Source organism: Ornithodoros turicata, chromosome 6, assembly GCF_037126465.1.
Source record: "Ornithodoros turicata isolate Travis chromosome 6, ASM3712646v1, whole genome shotgun sequence".
NCBI lineage: Eukaryota > Metazoa > Arthropoda > Arachnida > Ixodida > Argasidae > Ornithodoros > Ornithodoros turicata.
The window spans coordinates 65,226,385-65,246,702 of NC_088206.1; the positions used below are offsets into that span (position 1 = coordinate 65,226,385).

At 48.0% G+C, this 20,318-nt stretch overlaps 2 long non-coding RNA genes across 2 annotated transcripts in view; both read left to right on the plus strand.

The window, feature by feature from the left end:
- LOC135397065 (uncharacterized) overlaps positions 1 to 20,318 on the plus strand; it is a 167,435-nt gene that overhangs the window by 93,667 nt on the left and 53,450 nt on the right. The window lies entirely within an intron of this gene.
- LOC135398173 (uncharacterized) lies at positions 5,781 to 16,112 on the plus strand. The gene is made up of 3 exons (XR_010424019.1): positions 5,781 to 5,824; positions 14,460 to 14,577; positions 15,826 to 16,112. It is a non-coding gene; the product is annotated as an uncharacterized LOC135398173 (long non-coding RNA).

The following is a 20,318-nucleotide window of genomic DNA, read 5'->3' on the forward strand; positions in this document are numbered from 1 at the left end:
TGCTTTGTTGTCCCATCCCAGGAGAAACTTTTACAGTTTAGTACAGCTCATTTGAGAACTTGTTAGCGCACTTTATATAACAGAACCATTTGGTACAAAATAAAACCATAGTACGATTGCAGTTGTTTCTATGAAACCCGCTGTGATATTCACCATTACGCACTGGTATAAAACGTGACCTTTCTCAGCTTGGTACGTGAATCTGAGTTTTCGTTATTTAACCATCTTCCACATAATTGTCACGTTTGGTTGCACGGCATTTCATGTGACTGTTTACCAGACAGGTAGTCCTCCCCGATGTGCCTCTCAGACAGTGCACTCTGTTTTAATCGTTTAGTGCGAGGACACTTGATGCTCCTTGCAGCAGTTACCTGTTGCAGAAGTTACTGCTTGCCATCAAGAGAAAGGATAAGTTCAATCCTGACAGAGCAAAGGTGCGTTCACGGCACTTCAAAGACACTGCTTTTGACCCAAACGTGCCAAATGGAAGATGGGGCCTCTACGAATTTGCTGTGCCATCAGTCTTTACATTCAAGAAGAAGCGAGAGAGAAAACCACCAAGGGAACGCGTAGTAGTGATAGAAAGTTGTCGATATGTCATCGGTAGTGCCCAGAAACATATTGTTTTAGGATAATTGACCATCGGTACTTGCTGCAATCATACTAAGCTTTATTTTGTACGAAATGTTTATGTCGTATGCAGTGCACTAAATAGTTCTTAAGCGGACTGTACTGAACTGTCTAAATATGCCAATATGGATGACATTAAAGAGCAGTCTTGCAGTAGATTAAAGTAATTCTCTCTCCCAAAACGCAATGCAAAATGCAAAATGCAACCGCGCTCCAATGCAACAAGGAATTCAGAAGCACTCTTACCTTGCTTACATTCCCTTTTGAATCCCTCTTCTCACCATGTGAATAACATAGGAAACAGCACATGTGAGGTAAGACACGCGACATTACAGCTGGACGTGAGCCGTGTGAAGGGCCGGTGCTAGGGGTGTGCGGGGCCTGAGGCAAAGGCACATCGCGGGGACTGTTTCACACGATTAAGGGCATTCTCTGGTTGAGGGCTTCCTGCGGGGGACCTATGCAAGCTCGCGGCCTAAAGGCCAGTTCCCACATACAGCGCTTCGCTTTATAGCGTTAGAAAATAGCGCTCAAAATCTGGCGCTGTTTTTCCGGTTGCCGTTCGCACATACTACCGAGCACAAAGCGCTATCCTGCTGCAGTCACGGGATATCTCGTTGCGACGTGATGCACCAGTACCACCGTGATTGTTTACTATCAGCACCGGACAATCGTGAGATGAACGCGGATGACACCTTCGATGCTGTGATCGCGATACCGAAGTATCGTAACCAAACAGCCATGAATTGGCATATGCACGGCCAGATGAAACTCGTGGCCATTTTCACGTCGTCGTCGTCGTCGCCTTGCCGCCTTGCTGCTTCGAGTGATCGGAAGCAAAACAAACCCCAGATTCCGCGACGTCATGACTGAAAGAAGCTCACGATTGGTCAACGCAGACTCACCGCTCAATATAGCGCTAAAAAAGTTGACCGGGGCTCTACTTCGACAAGAGTGGTTTTATAGCGGTTCGTAGCAATGCGAGGAGGAAAATATAGCGCAATTTTCTAGTGCTATGTAGCAAAGCGCTATATGTGGGAACTGGGCTTAAGGCAGCCGCCTTACTCGCCCCACCCTATCGCCTGCCCTGGCCGTGTGTATGACTCGCCTCGGGCAGGGAGCCTCACACATGGCGGAATTCCGGAGGTTTCCGTAGCGCTCCAAGAGGGCGCTGCGTTTTGCATACCGTCTATTCCGCGACGCGACACTATGTGGCATGAAGCATGGGTACGTGTGAAAAGCATTACTCTGTGCGCGGGATGTTTTGTATGATTGTGTCGACATTGGATACCAGTTTCAAGGTATGCATTTTTGGAATAAAATAGATATATTCTTTTGCAGTACTTCATTTCGTGTATTTTATGCGTGTTGCGAGTGAGTGAACATATAGAACCGAGAAATTCAACTTAGCTCAAGTCACAGAAAGTCCACGTAAGCTCTTCACATCATACGTGGGATGGTGCACAGAACAGTTGTGAGGAAAATCAACAGAGGAATATACCTACTTTCTGCAGACAAATGTCTAGAGGAAGTAATGGGCATAAGTCAACAGGAAGTAAACTACGATGGTGACACAACAGTTCTGTAGAAAGTCAACAGAAAAGTACACAGACTTTCTGCAGACAAATGTCTACAGAAAGTAATGGTCCATAGGTCAACAGGAAGTAAACTAGCAATGTCAACACAAGATAAAGAGCTAGTCCGTAGAAAGTCCGTAGATTCTGTTGACTTTTGTCTGTGGACTATAAACAGAAAGGCAACAGCAATTTTCGTAAGGGATTGCAGCTATACTTGCGTGAATGCTCCGCAGCATGCCTCCTACGCTAAAAATTAGGGAGCAATGCCCATACGGCGTGCACGACATCACGGAGAAAAGCATTGCGCAGACAGTAGCCGCGTTTACTTGACTACGACACAAGCATATCGAATCCAGTTGTCGAATCGCATTCGCCCATGGAAACGGGTCGATTCGCTAGGAGAGCGTTCCGTATTCAACCCCTCTAAACGGAGGTGGATCGAATCGAGAGGGTGCATACGCATCCGGATAGTGCAAGATGCTCGTAGACGAATGACGGGAGGATTATGCCAAGTGTGTGTGTGTGTGTGAGGACGGTACGTTCGGTGCGGCACTGTTGCGTCTCCTGCTACTGTTAGTCAGGTTCACAAAATGGCGATATGCCGGAGGTCACAACCACGCCCCGTTTTGGGTGTACAGACTAGTCTACGCTGACAGGAGCAGTAATGCTGTAAAGCAGAGTTCATTCTGAAGTGTACGCGTGGACATGCCGTGCAGACGCTGCGCCTTCGTTGGGCGCGAAGGTGGCGCAGTGTGGTGGCGCTGGTGCATGATAGCGCTGGAAGGAGGAGGAGGAGAATCTGCCGGGACAGTTCCTTGCAGGTGCTGCTCGAGGGAAGGTGCACGCTGGCTTCACGAGGAAGGAACAGCACCTTGTTCAGGACCCCGGCCCTTCGTGGTACACCTTGGTTGTCTTCAACCTCCACTGCGCTCCACAGTCAACTCCACCTATCGCAGCTTCCGGTCGTCCTCCGTCGGTGCAGCCATCCATCGGACACGGATCCAGTGAACCTCTGCGGTAGCCGGTCTGGTTCGGCGACGTCCCTTTCAGCCCGTAACATCCATGCAGTAAAACCACGTTCTAAACCCTCATTTGTGCTTTCGCATCAATGTTTCCCACTACGCTTCCCACACCGGGTGTGTGCCAGCTCACCGTGAGGTGAACGGGCTCATTCACCACACGCAGCACAGGTAGCGGCGCTATTTACGGAACTTCGCCTCCAACTTTCCAATATCACACGGCTGCGGGCCCGATGCTGAACTGCAGATAAAATTCGGTATCGTTATTATACGAAGCGCGTGACGAGTAACAGCAAATCCCCCCCCCCCCCACACACACACACATCACCTCGAAATAACGAAAAGTTGAGCATTGAGCCCTGGTCTCCATGTAAACGGTGGCGCATCGCCTTCTGTCCCGTTTCGTCTCGATTCAATGCGCTTGTGTCATATTCATGAAAACGGGGCTACTGAGCGAGCGCGCCCGTCGCACCCTTTGTTCGCAGCACAGGCGACGCGGTGAACGAGGGGACCAGGGCGCCTCTCTCTGCTTCTGGCTATACAACTGAACTGACGCGACACGTCTTCACCGATGCTTCCAAAGTGCGTTAAAGGGACGATCGCATCCAGAAATCCATCTATGAAACCGATACGACTATGTTCGGCATCGACCGACAATGTACATCGATATTTTTTTCGACCAAAATGTACTTGGATATTAAAAAAACGAAGTTAAGTTTTAACATCCGCGCTGGTTCCGCAGTTGCAGAGACGTGACGTCACTCCTTAAGCGGAGGAGTGAGAGGATGGCGTTCAGAAGAGAAAGACGCCGTCCTGACGGGGGAGGCCACGTACCTCTACGAAACGCCCTCACGGCCGCTGCATTCCCTTTCTCAGTGCCATGCCCTCATTTGTTCCTAGGGAGTGACGTTTTCTCCCTTTTGCAGGGAGGAAATTCCGGCATACTGTCATCATCCTGCGCCTGCTCTTGTCATATATTCCATCGCATAACACTCAAACAATGTCCCTATTTCGCGTGGGGTTTTCAATACTGAGGAATAAAAGGACACTATAGTTTCGAAATCGACTGGAACGGAAGCCAGCGTGCCTTTAAACGAATGCCGTCGCACTTAAAAGTCGCGTGCCCAGGAAACGTTAGCACGGGATTCGACATTTGCTGCAGTGTTTGTCTCAAAAAGAGTTCTCATCTACAACTGCGAAGTTCTTCGTACCGGAAAAAGGATGTCCAATAGCTTGAGGAATTTCTCCAAACAAACCCAGAATCCTTGGCGCAGCTCTTGTAGAGTAGCCTAAAGGAAACGATCAATAATTCTATTGGGTGTACAACGCAGAGGCATCGTGCGAAAATAAACAGTGTGCAGGGTGGAGTATAACCTTATCACCTGAGAGCGATGACAAGGACGACGATGATGATCAATGCTACCATAAACGGTAAACTAACAGAAGTCTCGCGCTTTTCTACGAATGTGGGTGGGACCTGCGGGTACAAAATCTCGTCCAGAGAGTCACAGGGAAGTGTTAAGGCGCTGAAACTCGAGATCAAGGTGTCTCTGGCTCCCAGCTTTCCTTCCTATCTCCTTTCCTCCTAGCTCCTGCTTTCCTAGCTTTCCTTCCTAGCTCCTAGCTTTTGCTTCCTCGGTGGCACTGTCGTGAACGGTTTCCTTCTCTCTCCCCCCCTCCCTCCCTCCCTCCCTTTATTCTTACCCCTTCTTCTTACTAATTTATTTATCTCTATGTTTCTAATTTCTCATTTATTTTAATATCTGACCCTCTATACTTTTTCTTTTACTCCCCTTCTCCCCTTCCCCTTTTACAAAGGAGTGAAACTTGCCTTGTCTGAGCAGGCAGACTTCACTCCTGTTCCTTATAACATCACCACCACCACCGCAGAAGTCTGTTTGACGCGAGCCCGATGCCTGGCATCACCCCTAAATTTTTACCTCCACCGTGCCTGGCGCTCTGTGTCCCCCTGTATGCTCCCACTGTGGCCAAGATGAAACGGCCCAACACTTCCTGCTCCTCTGTCCTCATTACGACCGTCTCCGTCTGTTTATCTTCACTGCTATCCCTGGGAGCATCCCATACCGAGCTGTGCAATAGGTCTGTGGCAGCAGGTCTCGTGTATCTTACATCCTTCTCTCGAACCGCTTTTGAACGCTTTCTCCGTACTCTATTACACGTGCACGCACACATTCCCAAATACATTCGTACTTATGTATGCATACATACGCCACTTGACATCTGCGTTCGCGCTGGTATGGATTAATGAACGTAATTCCAAAGAATCGTCCTGGCCAATCTCGCTTTGTGGCTCGCGGCCATCTTTTCAGATGAAGAAGAAGAATGTTCCGTGAAGGTAAAGTTAAATGGTAATCGCGATTTCGGGTGATGCATCTGGTAGCCCGAGCCAGAGCGTCCAGGTACAGTGCACGCTTTATTGGGGTAGTCGCTCTGGGGCAGTCATCACCCGAATTTCTCGGACGCCCTACGGGCTGTATACCGCTCTGCTACGAGGGTCGCTGCATTCGCTACGCATTGTACGTTCGTGAACTTCCGACAGTGTCGTTGGCGTCGCCGGTCACTTTCGCCTGATGAAAAGTAGGTCACATTTGCCCCTTTGTCATTCGCATTGTCGGTGTCAATTGAACTTTCATCGTTAGGGGAAGGTGGGGCAAAATGGGGTGCTTAAGGGGAAAACGGAAGTTGTCACTACGGAAATGGAGGAGAAACTGGAGGAGTTTTTACTTGAGTCCACGCATTTATCCCTCGTCTATATGCTGATGATTGCACGGCAGGCAGAACAATCCCGGACGGCGCATTCAATGCATTTACTATAGGGGTATAACAAGCGTCCCATTTTGCCTACCCCTGTCGGGCAAAACGGAACAATGGTATCAGGCAGAATGAGGAGAGTTTACGTAAAGCCTCATGAAATTGATAAGTACAAAGTATTCATTCGTTTATTCACTTTGAAAACTGTCCGTGTACTGTGAGCAACACAACAATCGTACCGCAAACAAAACAGACTCAGCTGGGACAAAATATGCCGTTAAGTAGAACTACAAAAGTCACACACAAAATCATCGTCAGTTTCATCGGTTCCAGAGCAGGAACTCACCCAGCGCCGATGCTCACGTTATGCCGCTGTCACACGGGGAAACAGTGTCATTCCCAACGAACGGCATTCGTAAGAATGGAATTTGTTCAGTGCTACAATGTGTTAACGTGTGCTACAATGAGGAACCCATTCACTCTTCCCCCTTGCACGAACTGCATACCCTGGACGGCAGAGAGGCAGTGAGAAACAACAATGTCAAGCATTGAGAACGACGGAAATGCGACCGAAAAATTTACAGTAATTAATATTTGTAAAAAATGGTGACATCTGAGATGAAGAAAGCAGATGTAAAGTAATGTTGACACGATACTACCCAACTACTCTATTCCGCTGTCAACACGGACGCCATGCTCAGCGCTGTGGCGGACATCATGGCGGGAGGGGGGAGGGGATTTATTGGCAGAAAAACAGAAAAAGAAAAAAAAGTGGAAAGGTAGGAGTTTCGCCTACAGCCACCATATAGTTCCAGCTGTATCAGCTGTTGCGCGTGGGGAAAAAGAACGAACCCAATGGACAGATCACGAGACAGGTCAGCTTATGCGCGTGGCATTGTTCATCGCCAGCCGCAAAAGCTATCTTGTTTGGTGACCTCTTCCCCTCCTCCGTCCAGATGCGTACTCGACTTGGCTTCGGCCTTGTACGACGTGCAAAGCAAGGGCTCAAAGCAAAGCGCAGGTTTGAAGGCGCGGTGTTGAACGCAGTTGTGAGAAGCACGCGAAAGTATATAAAGATTTAGTGCATGCACAGTCGTACGAAGCTGTCCAACTATTTCACGAATCGCCATTATCATCAGCACGGAATGACATTTCTCATTGCCGTGTAGCTACTTCTTGCCTTTGCAAATGACATTCATACAAATGTCGTTCGTTGGGAATGACATTCAGTTTCCCCGTGTGACAGGAGTATTAAGCGGATGCTGTATCATATTCCTTTCTATGAGCTCGTACGCTAGTCTCCTGACTTCAGTGCTTGTAAACCCAAAGAATAAGCTTCCCATTTCGACGATGTATACGTGGCCAACTCTTTCTCTAGTTCAAGCGAAAGGAGAGACGTGAAGTTCCCGAGGTGCATGACGGACCCGAAGGCCTTCTTGTTTGTACCATGGACACGTCTTTCAGGTGTAGTCTGTGGTACACCATGTACTCGTACCTTACTGGCCTTAAGGTATCCCATAGATTTCGGCTTCATCCATGCTTTTCGATGACCAACTCCTACGGTTCGTCTTCTGCTTATAATGGCGTATCATCGTAGTCTAGAGCAGAAAGAGGCGTCATAAAACGCTCTGTGAGGTTTATACCCACTAGGTTACTCGAAGTGCTTCCATAATATATACACTGGGGCACAATTTCTGCTCCGTTCTGCTTCGCACTGTATTTCCTCATTATGCCTCTAACCGCACCCTAACGCTTTTGTGCTCTATTGCAATAGCCACGTGCAAGTGGACACCATAGAATTTTGTGCACAAAACCTTCGATTTCAGCATATGGTAACCCCGTACATTCCGAGAATCGCGGAAAATCCTCCCTAAAGTCGGCTACACCTGCATAGAATTGTATAAGCGCTTCAGCGTACGCTCTCTGGCCCGCTGACAATTCATATTCAATGGCTGCTTGGCGGACGGCCTCCTCTGCCCGCCCATGCGAGAGGGTGTGGTAACGTTACTATGCAAAGACCTCTCTAGGAAGCGGAATCCGGAATGCGTATCGCCCCGTTTCCCTACTTAATACGGACAACAAGATAGTTTCGACCGCAATTCTGCGTAGGATTTCCTTAGTCCTAAGTCTTGTAGTTCCCCCCTGTGAGGTCTGTGCTGTTCCTGGACGGTCAATCAACTTGCACACACAGGCCCTGCGTGACGCCATCTACTGGGCGCACAGCCGTCAGCAACCCGCGGTACTGGTGTCTTTTTACCAGAATAAGGCGTTTGACAGGGTGCATCATGGGTATATGTGCCGTGTGCTGGAGGCGGCTGGCTTTCCTCCCGTAGTGGTGGGCTGGATTAAGGCCCTATACAGACATTCCTCTGTCGTTGTCGGCGTGAACGGGGACGTTTCCGGTAGGTTCCCCATCATGACCAGTGTGCGGCAAGGCTGTCCGTTGTCCCCGACGTTGCCATGCCATGGTGTTTATTCCCTTCCTAGAAACCTTAGCAACCTACCTTCGACCTCTTATGTTTCCGTTGCCAGGGTCGTGAAACCTTCCTCTGTTCGCGTATGCAGATGACCTCTCCTTAATCCTCAGTAATGAGGACTCGATAGGTCATGTTCTCGTTATTTTAGAAAGGTACTGTCGAGTATCGAATGCACGAATCAACAGAGAAAAAAGTGCTCCGCTCTTCATTAACGTGACTCCCTCCTGTCCATCTCCATTCGGATCCGTGTTAGGAATGAGGTGCGGATTCTCGGTATCCACTATAACAGGACTGGGGTATCTCCTCTTTCTTGGTTGCGTGTTCACGAGCGCAGCGTCTCAATTCTCACTGATTTGAGGGGCCTAGTACTCCCTATCACCTGGAGAGCTCGCCTGGCTGCGTCGTGGTTACTGAGCAAATACTGATATCACGGGTCAGTTTGCCTTCATCCTCGTCAGGTTTTCCTTGCAGCAACTCGTACGGTCTTTCGGCTCGTCTGGGGCAACAGAGCTGATTGGGTATCCTGGGCACGTATGTACCAGCCCAGAGAGGTCGGCGGTTTGCGGGTCCCGCACGTAAAAATCAAGTGTCTGGTGCTCGGGATAAAGGCAATCTTCGACGGCCTTAGTGACCCTCGCCACCCCGCCCATATCTCCTGCAATACTGCTTAGGTCCAGACGTACGTCTGTTCCGCCCGCTTGCGCAGAATAGACCGCGGTCTGAGTTTGTGGCCTCGCACTTGAGAGAGTACGTTGTGAACGTCCGTCGCCTATACGCGCATCATTCCCGTCGGAGGATTTCTGTGTCTGGTCCGTAAAGCGGTTTTATGCCGCTGTTTTGGCTCTCCTTCCGACTGCGAGCTCGGCTGTGCCTCGCCCGATCGCGTGGCTTCATATTACGGCCGGCTGGTTGGATGCGCGCCGAGCAAGTTTGCAGTGGCGCCTTGCGCACGACGTTTTACCTTTCTACGGGTTGTCCCGCTTCGGTTTGACCAGGCCGTTTTGCCCTTTTTGCCCTACCTTTGAAACGTCGGAGCACCCTTTCCGCAACTGTCTACTCCCGGATATTCTGTGGCACAAGGCCGAGGTGCTTTACGGCATTCCGTTCATTCGGTGGGGCACGGTCTAGTTACTCAGCCCGCTCCCAGTTCCGGTCAGCGATAGACCCCAGTTTATCCTCCTGGCGGTAGAAATAAACTACCAGGTCTGGAGAGCACGCTGCATAGCTGTGTACGGTGGCCGTGCTCGCACCGCCGTTGAGGTACTGAACAGGGTCAGAGCGGGCATCCGTAGAGTGTTTTACAGGGAGAGAGCAGTCCTTGGGGCCGTCCAGTTTGGAAGGCGACGCTCTTCGAAGAAAACAATGGCAGGTAAGTCATCTGCTTCTAATATCCTTCGTGCTGCTGTCCCACGTGCAACTCCCCGTGAGTTTTGGTTTGTTGCGAGGTGGCATCTAGGACGTACATCGATCCAATTCCTGCCGTGAGCTCGTCTTCGGGAGTTGGCGTTGCGATGGTTGTAGACTAGTGCGTTTGTTGCGTTAAAGGGAGCCAACCAAGAGAGGAGGAGCAAGGAGTAGCAAGCCGGCATTTGCATGGCTGACATCTCCTTTTGTGTGAATAAACATATACCCCCCCCCCCCCCAAAAGATATGGCTGGCCCTCCACCATGATGCCAATACATATATACCTGCATATCCCATAGGTGCAATTTGTTGCACCACGTTTTTGTCTGCCATGGCAATAAACACAGTGTTGCCAGAAAATGCCCACGTCTGGATGAACGAATGAGACCCCCTGCGACATTTTGATACGAACTCGCGCCTCTAGAACCACATAATTTTTTGCCCGACCAACTTAACATATTCGCGTTTCTTCTACGGAGTAACGGCTGGCTGTACGTCTTTCCTTGCAAGTATCTACGAAATGCTAAGCTCTCCGAAAAACGTCCACCATGAGACGTGAAGATGAAAGATTCAACTTCAAACTGAGACGAAGTACGCCACCCAAAAAAGCGTCCATTTTTCGCCCAGGGCGTATAGAGTTCTGAATCAACGAACGAGGCCTCGGAACGAAAAAAAAAGAGAGAAAAGGTTGTTCAGCTGGCGTCGCCGGTAACGCTTCGGCGTTCGCCGAGAAATGCCCGGGTTCGAATCCCCGCGTTTCTTTATATCCAACTGCTTTTTTTTATGTTACTCTATTTCCGCCTTGCTACGTATTTTATGCATTTAGCACCGGTTGCTGTTTCCGTTTTTTTATTTTTATTTTTGCTAAAAGCGGCGCGTACAGTGCTAGGATCGGTACTTGAAGACGACCGCTGTAGAGATACCGTTGCGTAGATGGATGAGACTAATATATGACGTTAAATGCGGTGTCCCGTGTGTAAGATTGCGCACACGTTAAGTCACTCGACCGCTGTTTGTCGGCTGTGGGTGGGTAGATGGGTTTCATGGGTAGGCCTATATACCCTACCCTTATTTTAAAAGCCTTTCGTGACTCGGCGGAGAATGGATAGCATGCACGAAAGTAATTTTGCTTTCCTCTCATTTCATGCATGGGTGCCGCCACCGAGGAAGCTACGTGACACAGGACCGGCTTTTGTCGGTCACCGGTTGCTTCTTCCCCAGATATGCGGCACAGCTTTTTTCTTGCATCACCCGTAGCTCGACATTCTCCCTCTGTCCCACATGAATAATCTAATGCTAAACGCAGTGATTAAGAATAACTAACTACAACATGCATCGCAACCTGTTATTAACATGTCTTACTGAAGGTCGCTGAGACGCTAAATTTGGTGCCACGTGAAACACGAGACCACAGGGTTGCCAGAGCAGCCGATACGCGGCCAGTTTCATTACTTTGTTTACAGACCTCGTGTGACAGCGCTAACCGTTACTATTGTTTTTTCTTTCTTTTTTTAATGGATCCCTTGAATTGGTGTTGCTTTTTTGACTTTCTTATGACCTGTATTATCGATATGATTATTTTATAACCCATTCCCCTCTATAGTACTTTACCCTGAGGGTACTAATAAATAAATGTCCCCAGTGTGGCTCGATCATGGTCAAGGATTGCGACCATGCTTGGGAGATATGTCTCTGTCACGGACAGAGCAGTATTGGAAAAAGAACTCTTTCTACCGATTCCAAAAATCAATACCGAACCTGCCGTCTGGGTTGCATTCTGGCCCTTGCTAAGCGTCGTAGAAAATTTTTTCCCACCTAAAAGCAAGTAGTTAACAGAGGCCGGAAGGTTGTTTATCTGCCTGCAGATAACCATGACGCACGATGATACGGACACAAAGTCAGAGGTGTAGAAACGAAAGGAAACCGCGGATAGCTTAACTGCTTCTTCGACGTCTTTTTCGGTGTGTCACGATAGCGTAAAGATTCATGTTCCCAATGCCAAATATAAAATTACGCGGTTATCGCGCTGACGTCCGTTCGATTGCCAGCGTTTCCACGTTGTCATCACAGAACTCAGGGACGAATCCAGGGCTTTTTATCATGTGCATATTGTATTGTATTGCATATTTCCCGTCAGTGTACTGATATTCTTCTTCAATAATAACCAAATCACAATAAAAAGATATCTTGTTGAGATAATAATTAGACATACAACTCTAATATACATAATGGAGCTTGTCCCGAACGATCATGCAGCCATAGTCCAAACCGCTTAACCAAGAAGGACGCAATTTGTCACACATGCTCCTGAGGTCGTGTAGGTGCACTCTAAGAAGAGATTTCAAAAAATTCGAGCTCCGCACGGGCCCGATACGGCAGCTAAAATCCTGGAAGACAAGAGTGAAGCCGGGCTGCATTGCTAGTCTGATATACAACGAAGCAGTATACACTACGTATATACTGTACTTCTACGTATAGACTACGTATGTACTGTGTGCAAGAACGTAGTTGTTATTTTGCTTTTGGTCACTTAAAAAGCAGCATTGATAAAAGGGAGGGATAGCCACTGTGTGGGTAAAATAGCATATCGAATCGCACACTTTGGATTCCGTTATTATGAGTGGCATACTCATTCTGCTTTCGTACACACACGAACGCAGCATGGTGCAAATTCCATGACCTACAGTACACGCCCGTCAGATGAATATTTCCAATATTAGCTCACTAACCTTCTGTTTAGTGGATTTTCGGAAGTACGAAGGATAGCAGAATTGGCAGTCCTCCTCATGCACTGCCAGGGCCAATGCGCATGCAGCCCTGAGCGCGCCGATTATGAGGACGATAACGCTTGCTGTGCGCAGTTCATGATTAGGCCTGTGATGGGCATTTTGTATTCTATCCCCCTATGCCGTCAACACAGATTGGGACAAAAGTTTCTATAACGCTGGAATCTTACATTTAAATTTTTTCAGCCTCCCCTGCGGCCCCATGGGAACATTTCTTAAACACAATCCGTTAGTTGATTTATTCCAAGGATTCTGCTCAACACGTGTTTCCTCTAAGCAGCAGGGGTCGCTGAGAGAAGTTCAATACAAAATCCCAGCGTTCCAGAAGCTTTTTTTTGAAGCTGTACTCCCGCAGCCCGAAAACGGCGCTTTCAAATCGGCGTACAACCAAAACGGCGAAACAAGATCGCTCATTCAGCTTGTTTAGGAGGCGTCTGGTAAAAAAAAAAAAAAAAAAAAAAATAGGGAAACAAAAAAGGAAGGATATTGGAGCAATGATGAGTCGTTTCACGCGGCCTCCGGCTTACTCTCCCGCCCTACCCAAGAGTTCCTCCTTTCAGCTGTTGTGACCCGTGGCATTGCTCATCTAACAAGGCATTTCTGAAGTAAGGTGAAGCCAGCGTTCAGAGGGAATGTCCCTGAATTCCCCTCATGATGTGCGAAAGCAAGATGTGTGACGTTTATGTACCACCCACCTTTCAATTAATCGTCTACATTTTAAGGAACACAACGTAAAACTCATTTCTCCTCCCTGTGAGCTGAACGGCGTCTCTTTGGCTGGACGGTCATTTGCAATGTGTTTGTGCACACGTGCTCTAAATGTTTCAACGTTCTTCTCATACATGGCTCCACGCGTTGGAGCTAGAAGACCGATACCCCATTTTACCTACCTGTCCCTTTTGCCCCCCACCTCCCCCTACTACTTTCGTAAAGATCCATGCCGTCAACCGTGAACGCAACAAAGAAACAGATGACAGGAGCATTACGTATAGCAGACAACACTCACGAGGCGCATATATGCGGCATGCTCGCCGTCGAGAGCGGAAGAAGGGAGTTGAGGGCAGTTTTGGGGGCTCGGCCTCTCGCAGCAAGAGCCAAAAAATTGCTCTTGGGGCGAGCGAACTGCTCCGTACCACACCACCCGAACACGCGGCTCTTGCTGTGAGCGCACCACCCGAATTTACCGGCGGGGCTCCGGGCCTCAGGTCGTGGACTGCTGGTATTTTCAATAGATGCAGTTAGTCTGATCTTTACAACGGTAGAAGCTTCTCTGCACTGTTATGGTAAGCACGATCATCATCATCAGCAGCAGCAGCATCAAAAGAAGTGTTTTCCTTTTCTTTTCACTACTTGTATTTAGTGTCCGTGAACAAACATTTTATTCTTAGCACGGTGACCAAGCCATGCAGACACATTCAATTATCTCATTGTATGTGGTAGTCTCGCGGTATTCACGGTGTGCCAAGAAAATTCGCCAGGGAAGTATTGGTCTCCTTTAGTACATACTCCGAATACCAGTGTCAAGTACAACAGAATGAGCCGCCTCTGGTAGTGGTTTAAAGCACATGGTACACGCAATACTCACGTTCTTAAAAGGGTCAGCATAACCGTAACACAACCGTATCATGTGACACAGCTTTTGAGGGTTCTGTAAGACACGAAATCAAAGCACATCCAGCAAGTGTTTATGACGACGGTTACGTTATCAAAAGTCATTTGCGCCATTTCTCGAACAGACGATAAAAACGGGTTTTCATATCTTACACGATATAATATGTCTGCCTTTATGTTCAGGTTGATTAAGGCATTCTTGCAAGCCATTATGAACGACGTTGCAACTCTGCCGCCCCTTGCCGCCTTCATGGGATCTGGTGTGCAAAGACAGACAACCATATCAACCTTCCGCTGAAACGTAAGCGGACACCTGCATTCCCGTTACTGGTACCTTGACGTAAAGCCGAAGGAAAAATTTGGCCTACAATGAGATACCACGAGGGGTGTTCAAGTTAAACCGGGTCTTTCTGTCTCCTGAGTGTACAAATCGCTCGCGCTACTTATTTTTCGTCATTGTCACGCGCGACAGGCCTCCGCGTTCCCCACGTGGTGGTCCAAAGTTTGTGCAAAGCAGAAGACACGTGCTGGACAAGATGGCCGACAACGAGGTGAGCGTGCACATCGAACAGCGAATTGTCATGAAGTTTCTCGTGAATGAAGACGCAAAGTTATCTGAAATTCACAGAAGACTTCATGCTCAGTATGGCCGCGATACGCTTAGCCGCAGCAAAGCGTTTCAGTGGTGCAAACGGTTCCGAGGCGGCCGTACATCGGTGCAGGACGATTCCGGCCGAGGCGGCTCAGAGCCCAGAACAGCTGAGAACATCCAACGTTTTTCCACGGTTTTCTGGGACAAGACTGGCGTTGTTCATGTTGAGTTTCTTCCCAGTGGTACCATCATCAATAGTGCATATTACTGCAAGGTTGTCTGGGATGTGCGTAAGGCACTGAAGCAAAAGCGGCGGGGCCTCATCACCAAAGGAGTCCTCCTCCTACCGCGCATCTCACGACACGCACCTTACAGGAATTTGACTGGGAGTTGCTGCCACATCCCGCTTACAGTCCAGACCTCGTCCCCAGCGATTTCCATCTCTTCGGGCCACTGAAGGCGTTCCTTGGAGGCCGCCACTTCAGTTGCGACGACGAGGTCAAGAATGCGGTCCGATCATGGCTGCTACGCGCCGGTAAGGATTTCTACGCTGCTGGCATCCAAGCCCTCGTGAAACGGTGGGACAAGTGCATTAGTGCAGCTGGAGATTACGTTGAAAAATAGAACTAATTTCTCTCCTGTAAGTTTACTTTACTTTTGCGAAAAATGAAAAGACCCGGTTTGACTTGAGCACCCCTCGTATATTCAGTACTAAAATAATATCTTAATTTCTTGTGGGCGTGTCAGTATCGTTTATCAAGCGGGACAACCTGAAGCCTTCCACTAAAGCTCCACATAAATCGTAACGTGAGCTTGCACAATACGCCTGAGACTAGATGTCACATGAACTCAGTTGTCTCTCGACGTAAAGCACCAATTATTAAATTGAAGACTAGATGCCACTTTCAATGTGCATAACAAATCGAATTCTGTCACATGTGCTGAATTACTACGTAGGTACGGCCCAGCACCACCACCACCATAACCAACAACAAACAAAAAAGCGCCCAAGAAGAAGAGTTAGGCCCAATTTACTTACGCATCTTCCCTGCACACCAATCAACACCAGAAGTACTCTGCACCCACAGCAAAATCACCGTCGTTAACGCTGCCAGCAGAGCTGCCATGCTGTTTCAAGTACTTGCCTTACAGCGGTTCACAGCAGAGTACAGCAATTCTGTACGCACTGAATAGGGGTTTGAGTTCGAGAAGCGCCGGCACAACGATGCTCACGTGAGAGTTGAGTCAAGAAGTTTGTGATTGATGACCACCTAAACAAATATAGTCGACTTATTTGATATGTACTAAACGCTTTCCAGGAACGCACGTTGTCCTTGTTTACAGCTCCTTGTTTACAGCTCCCTGTTGCGAAATGACGGAGTATTATTTGTACACGCGGCTGTTTCTGTTCTTTTTTTATTTTCAGTGTTGTGAACGTAGGACGCGGTGTTCACATTTGCCGCTTTTCTGGAGAACATGCAAGTGATGGGATGCGTGCACACGCAAGATTGTTCCGCGCAAGGTGCGTTTATTTCTGCGTCTTGCGTCCTGACAAACGATGGCATGACATTTATCCCGCGACATTCGTGTAGGGATGGGCATAAACACATTTTTTTAGTATTTAAATATAAGTATAAAATACTCTGTTGAAAGAGGTAAGTAATTTTCTGCATAAATAATTTTCAATTTGAGTATTTAAAGGGACTATCGTATCCGGGAACGTATGTATGATACCGAAAGGATAATGTTCGTCACCGTTTCAGAGTCAACTTTGCCAAATTTCTCTTCCGAAAACGGCTTACATATTAAGTAAACGAGTTTTAAATGTCCGCATTCCATCTGCAGCCAACACGATGATGACGTAAGCCAGGCACACGAATGGGAGCGCAGCGCAGGCGATTGTCTCCGAGATCGTCTGGTTGGCGTTCGCATCGCACTATACTAAGTGAAATACGCTGACTTTCGCTTACCAGTGTGAGTGCAGACGTAACCATGTTACGTGAAACACGGTGTTACGCTCCTGACTGTACGAACACGTTCAACACTAACCAGAAACAACATTCCACCAGTCGGCAACAGAGAAGACGCCGTCCCCTAGCATTCCGCCTCGCTCGCCCGCCCGCCTGTCGGTCGGTTGCTAAGGCTACCAGGTCCCTCAGGCTGCTCCGTGATTGGTATTCTCCATGTCAAAAGGCGCGCAGTGATTGGCCTCGTCCGTGTGACGTTTCCAGTGAGGGAATCCCGGAATACGTCGTCTGCTCTTGCCAAGTTCGTATCAAACTCCACAGGAACAACGCTGCCAATTCGCGTCGGGTTTTCGGCGTTATTATCAGTGATGAACGCGGAGTAAAACAGCACTGCAGTTTCGGAATCGACCGGGACGGATGCGATAGTCCCTTTAAGTACGAAATATAAATACAGTATTTAAATACCATAACAACTACCAAGAATACTGTGCGGAAGATGTCATCCGGAAATAATAAAGATCGTAACAACAACTCAACAGTGAACAATACCATTTATTTGTTATTTATCATGGCGATTTTAATATAAGAAGTTTCTCGAAGACTGCAGTTTCTAGGTATGTCCTGTTCGATTGTAGAATCAGATTTGCAAAGGAGAACACCTCTCCATAGGTGCCGATAAGGAAAGACTTCTATTAGATTTGACGAAGATGCAACAAGGTAGTCGGGTAGTCCCGACAGCTTTCCTCAACAATAGTGAAAAACCGACCATGTAAAATGGTTTGTCGCATGTGCGTCCTTTGCAAAAACAGAGTATACAACTGCGCTCCAAACTCTGTTTTGTGCTTCTCATACCGAAACGTCAAACGCAGGGTAACTATAAGATATGAGTCAGTACCTTGCGTATTTAGGAGTATTTATAGAGTATTTACAAAAATAAATACCGAAAAAATGGTATTTAAATATAATTGTAAATACATTTTCAAGTATGTATCTAAATGCAAAATACGAATAGATGTATTTATAATTTAAATAATACTTTGATTACGATATATTTAAATACTGCACATCCCTGCATTCGTGGCATGACAACGATGGCATCGGCATGATGTTTACGTCGCAGGGATCTATCACCACTTACGTCTAAAATATTTCAGGAACCCCGTCGCTTTTGTTCAAGATGCACCGACTGTGTTCCATTTGCGATGTGGAAGCAGATATGGCACATATCTCATTGAACTGTGAAAGGTACTCCAACTCTGCCGCCTGAGATGTACAGTTTTCTTCTTCTTTGGCGACATTATTCGGCCCTATACGGCATACCTCTTCAGTCGAATGCAACTAAAACTGGCTATCCTCTTCCCGGGGGACAAGATCTCATGAATAGTCCCTGAATTCGGGATAAACCACTGATGAATCGCGCATTTTTTAAAGCGATAGCTTGACATGACAAACCATCACGTCCTATGGAGGTGGCCACGCGCTATGCCACGTGATGGTCCTGTAAACCTGCTGTATTTAAACGCGTTTGGCAGAATATATTCAGCATTTTGTTCTTGTGTTTCTATTCTTTTTTGCTTTTTCTCTCAATGGAATAGGCAGTCAAATACGAGTTTGGCTAACGTTTCGTGTGTATTTCTCTTCGAATAAACACCTATATTAAATGTCAGAGCCACCATCAGAGCGGAAGAAGAAGTAACCACATACATGAAGCCCCCGCATGTGCTATGTGGATCGTGAATGTGCTGTGGGAACACCACATTGTGCTATGTGCTATGGGAACCCAACATGAAAAAGCAGGTATTGGAATATTCATTCCGCACTTTGGCATACGCACTAGTAGACCTCTTTGCTCTTCTACTTACGTACCAACCTGCTTCGCTGAACTACTTGCAATTCTATTTGCCCTTCAGGCTGTATCATCCTGTTGCTGCTGGATATACCATTTTACGGACTACCTTTCCCTAATTTCGAATCTAGAACGCGGCCCCGAGTTTTACGGGCACATCCCTTAGCATCCGAGCATCGTGGGCTATGCTTTTCTTGCCCCACCCTGGCCCCCCGTGCCTTGCCCCACCCTGCCTTCATCCACGAGATTTTAGTGTCCTGGGTTCATGATATCACTGGCATTCCCGCCAATGAAACTGCTGACGCACTTGCGAGGGCAGCTCTTCCTTGCACTCGAGTGGCAACTCTGCATTCCATCTCCAAAATCCTCTATTTCATGTTCTGCCTCACAGCAGACCTCACTAAAGTGAGGTGATTTAGCCCAATTCAACGACCCTATACCTCTTGCAAGATGCAAGTTTCGAGTCCGTGCGGCTTAGCATTCCCGTGTTCCTCCTGCGCTAAAAGTGAACCAGGTGGGGTTTTTGAAATGCACATAAAAAAAAAACAAAAAACAAAAACCTGTAGTCCACATAATTTTATAATTCTTACATTTTTAGATTCAGTATATGTCCTTCTTCCACTTCTATGCAATATTTACCTGCCTAACGCTTTCACAAATTTTTAAAAACGAGTGGTCCCGATACGGAACCCCAGTTCGTTCTATTGTGTCAGTGTCCGTGACCTCCTTGTCCTCAGTGTCCGTGTCAGTCTCCTCGGTACCTCATCCTCCTTCTCGTAACAATATTGTGCGGCGTACTTGGCACAATAGACGATTTTAAAAAGATGCGCGCGCCACCAAGCGCGCGGCGCAAAGCAGCATGGGACGTTTGGGCGACACTGCTTCGTCGTCTGCTTAGATTATGGTTTACCCCGGCGGATGCTACCGCTGCGCACACCGGGAATATTGTTGTTCTTCTACCTCCGCCTGTGGCCGTCTCGTACTGCTCTAAAGGGCAACCTCCATGGAGCGAATTTTTGCAACGAAGTTCGCGCGGCAGACTGCCACGTGCGTTCCGCCGCCAGTTGTTCGCCGGCACCAGCTCCATGGAGCGAAAAACCAGCGGACGGCGTCGGGAAGTCATGCTGTGATGTCACTGTTGCCAGGGCATAAGATGAAAGCTTAGTGAAATCAATTGCTCGAAAAAGTGCATTTAATGTCACAAATTTTGCAACTAAATCCAACAACTGTCTGAAAAGATGCGACCAGTAACGTACCGAAAGCCATATTCACTACTGCGAAAGGAACACATGTTTCTTGACAGAGAATGCCTCACGTTCTAACGATGCAGTTGGCGAAACAGCGAGCAGACGATAGCATCCAGATGCAAGAAGAGGACGATGACGATAATTCACGAGAGCAGACGACCACGTGCAGGCGATCTGGCGTAGATTCGTAGCGGAAGAGCACTTTGATTGGTTCATCTGCAGTTGACGCTTCCGGAATCGCGGACGCTGGGCGAAAATATCTGGCATGGGCAGATCGGCGGCGGACGCTCACATTTTTGACGCCTCGCGCTGGGCGTCCGACGCTGAGCGAAGTTCGCAGCTTTTTCGCTGTACATTCGCTCCATGGAGGTTGCCCTTAAGCAGGTCCCC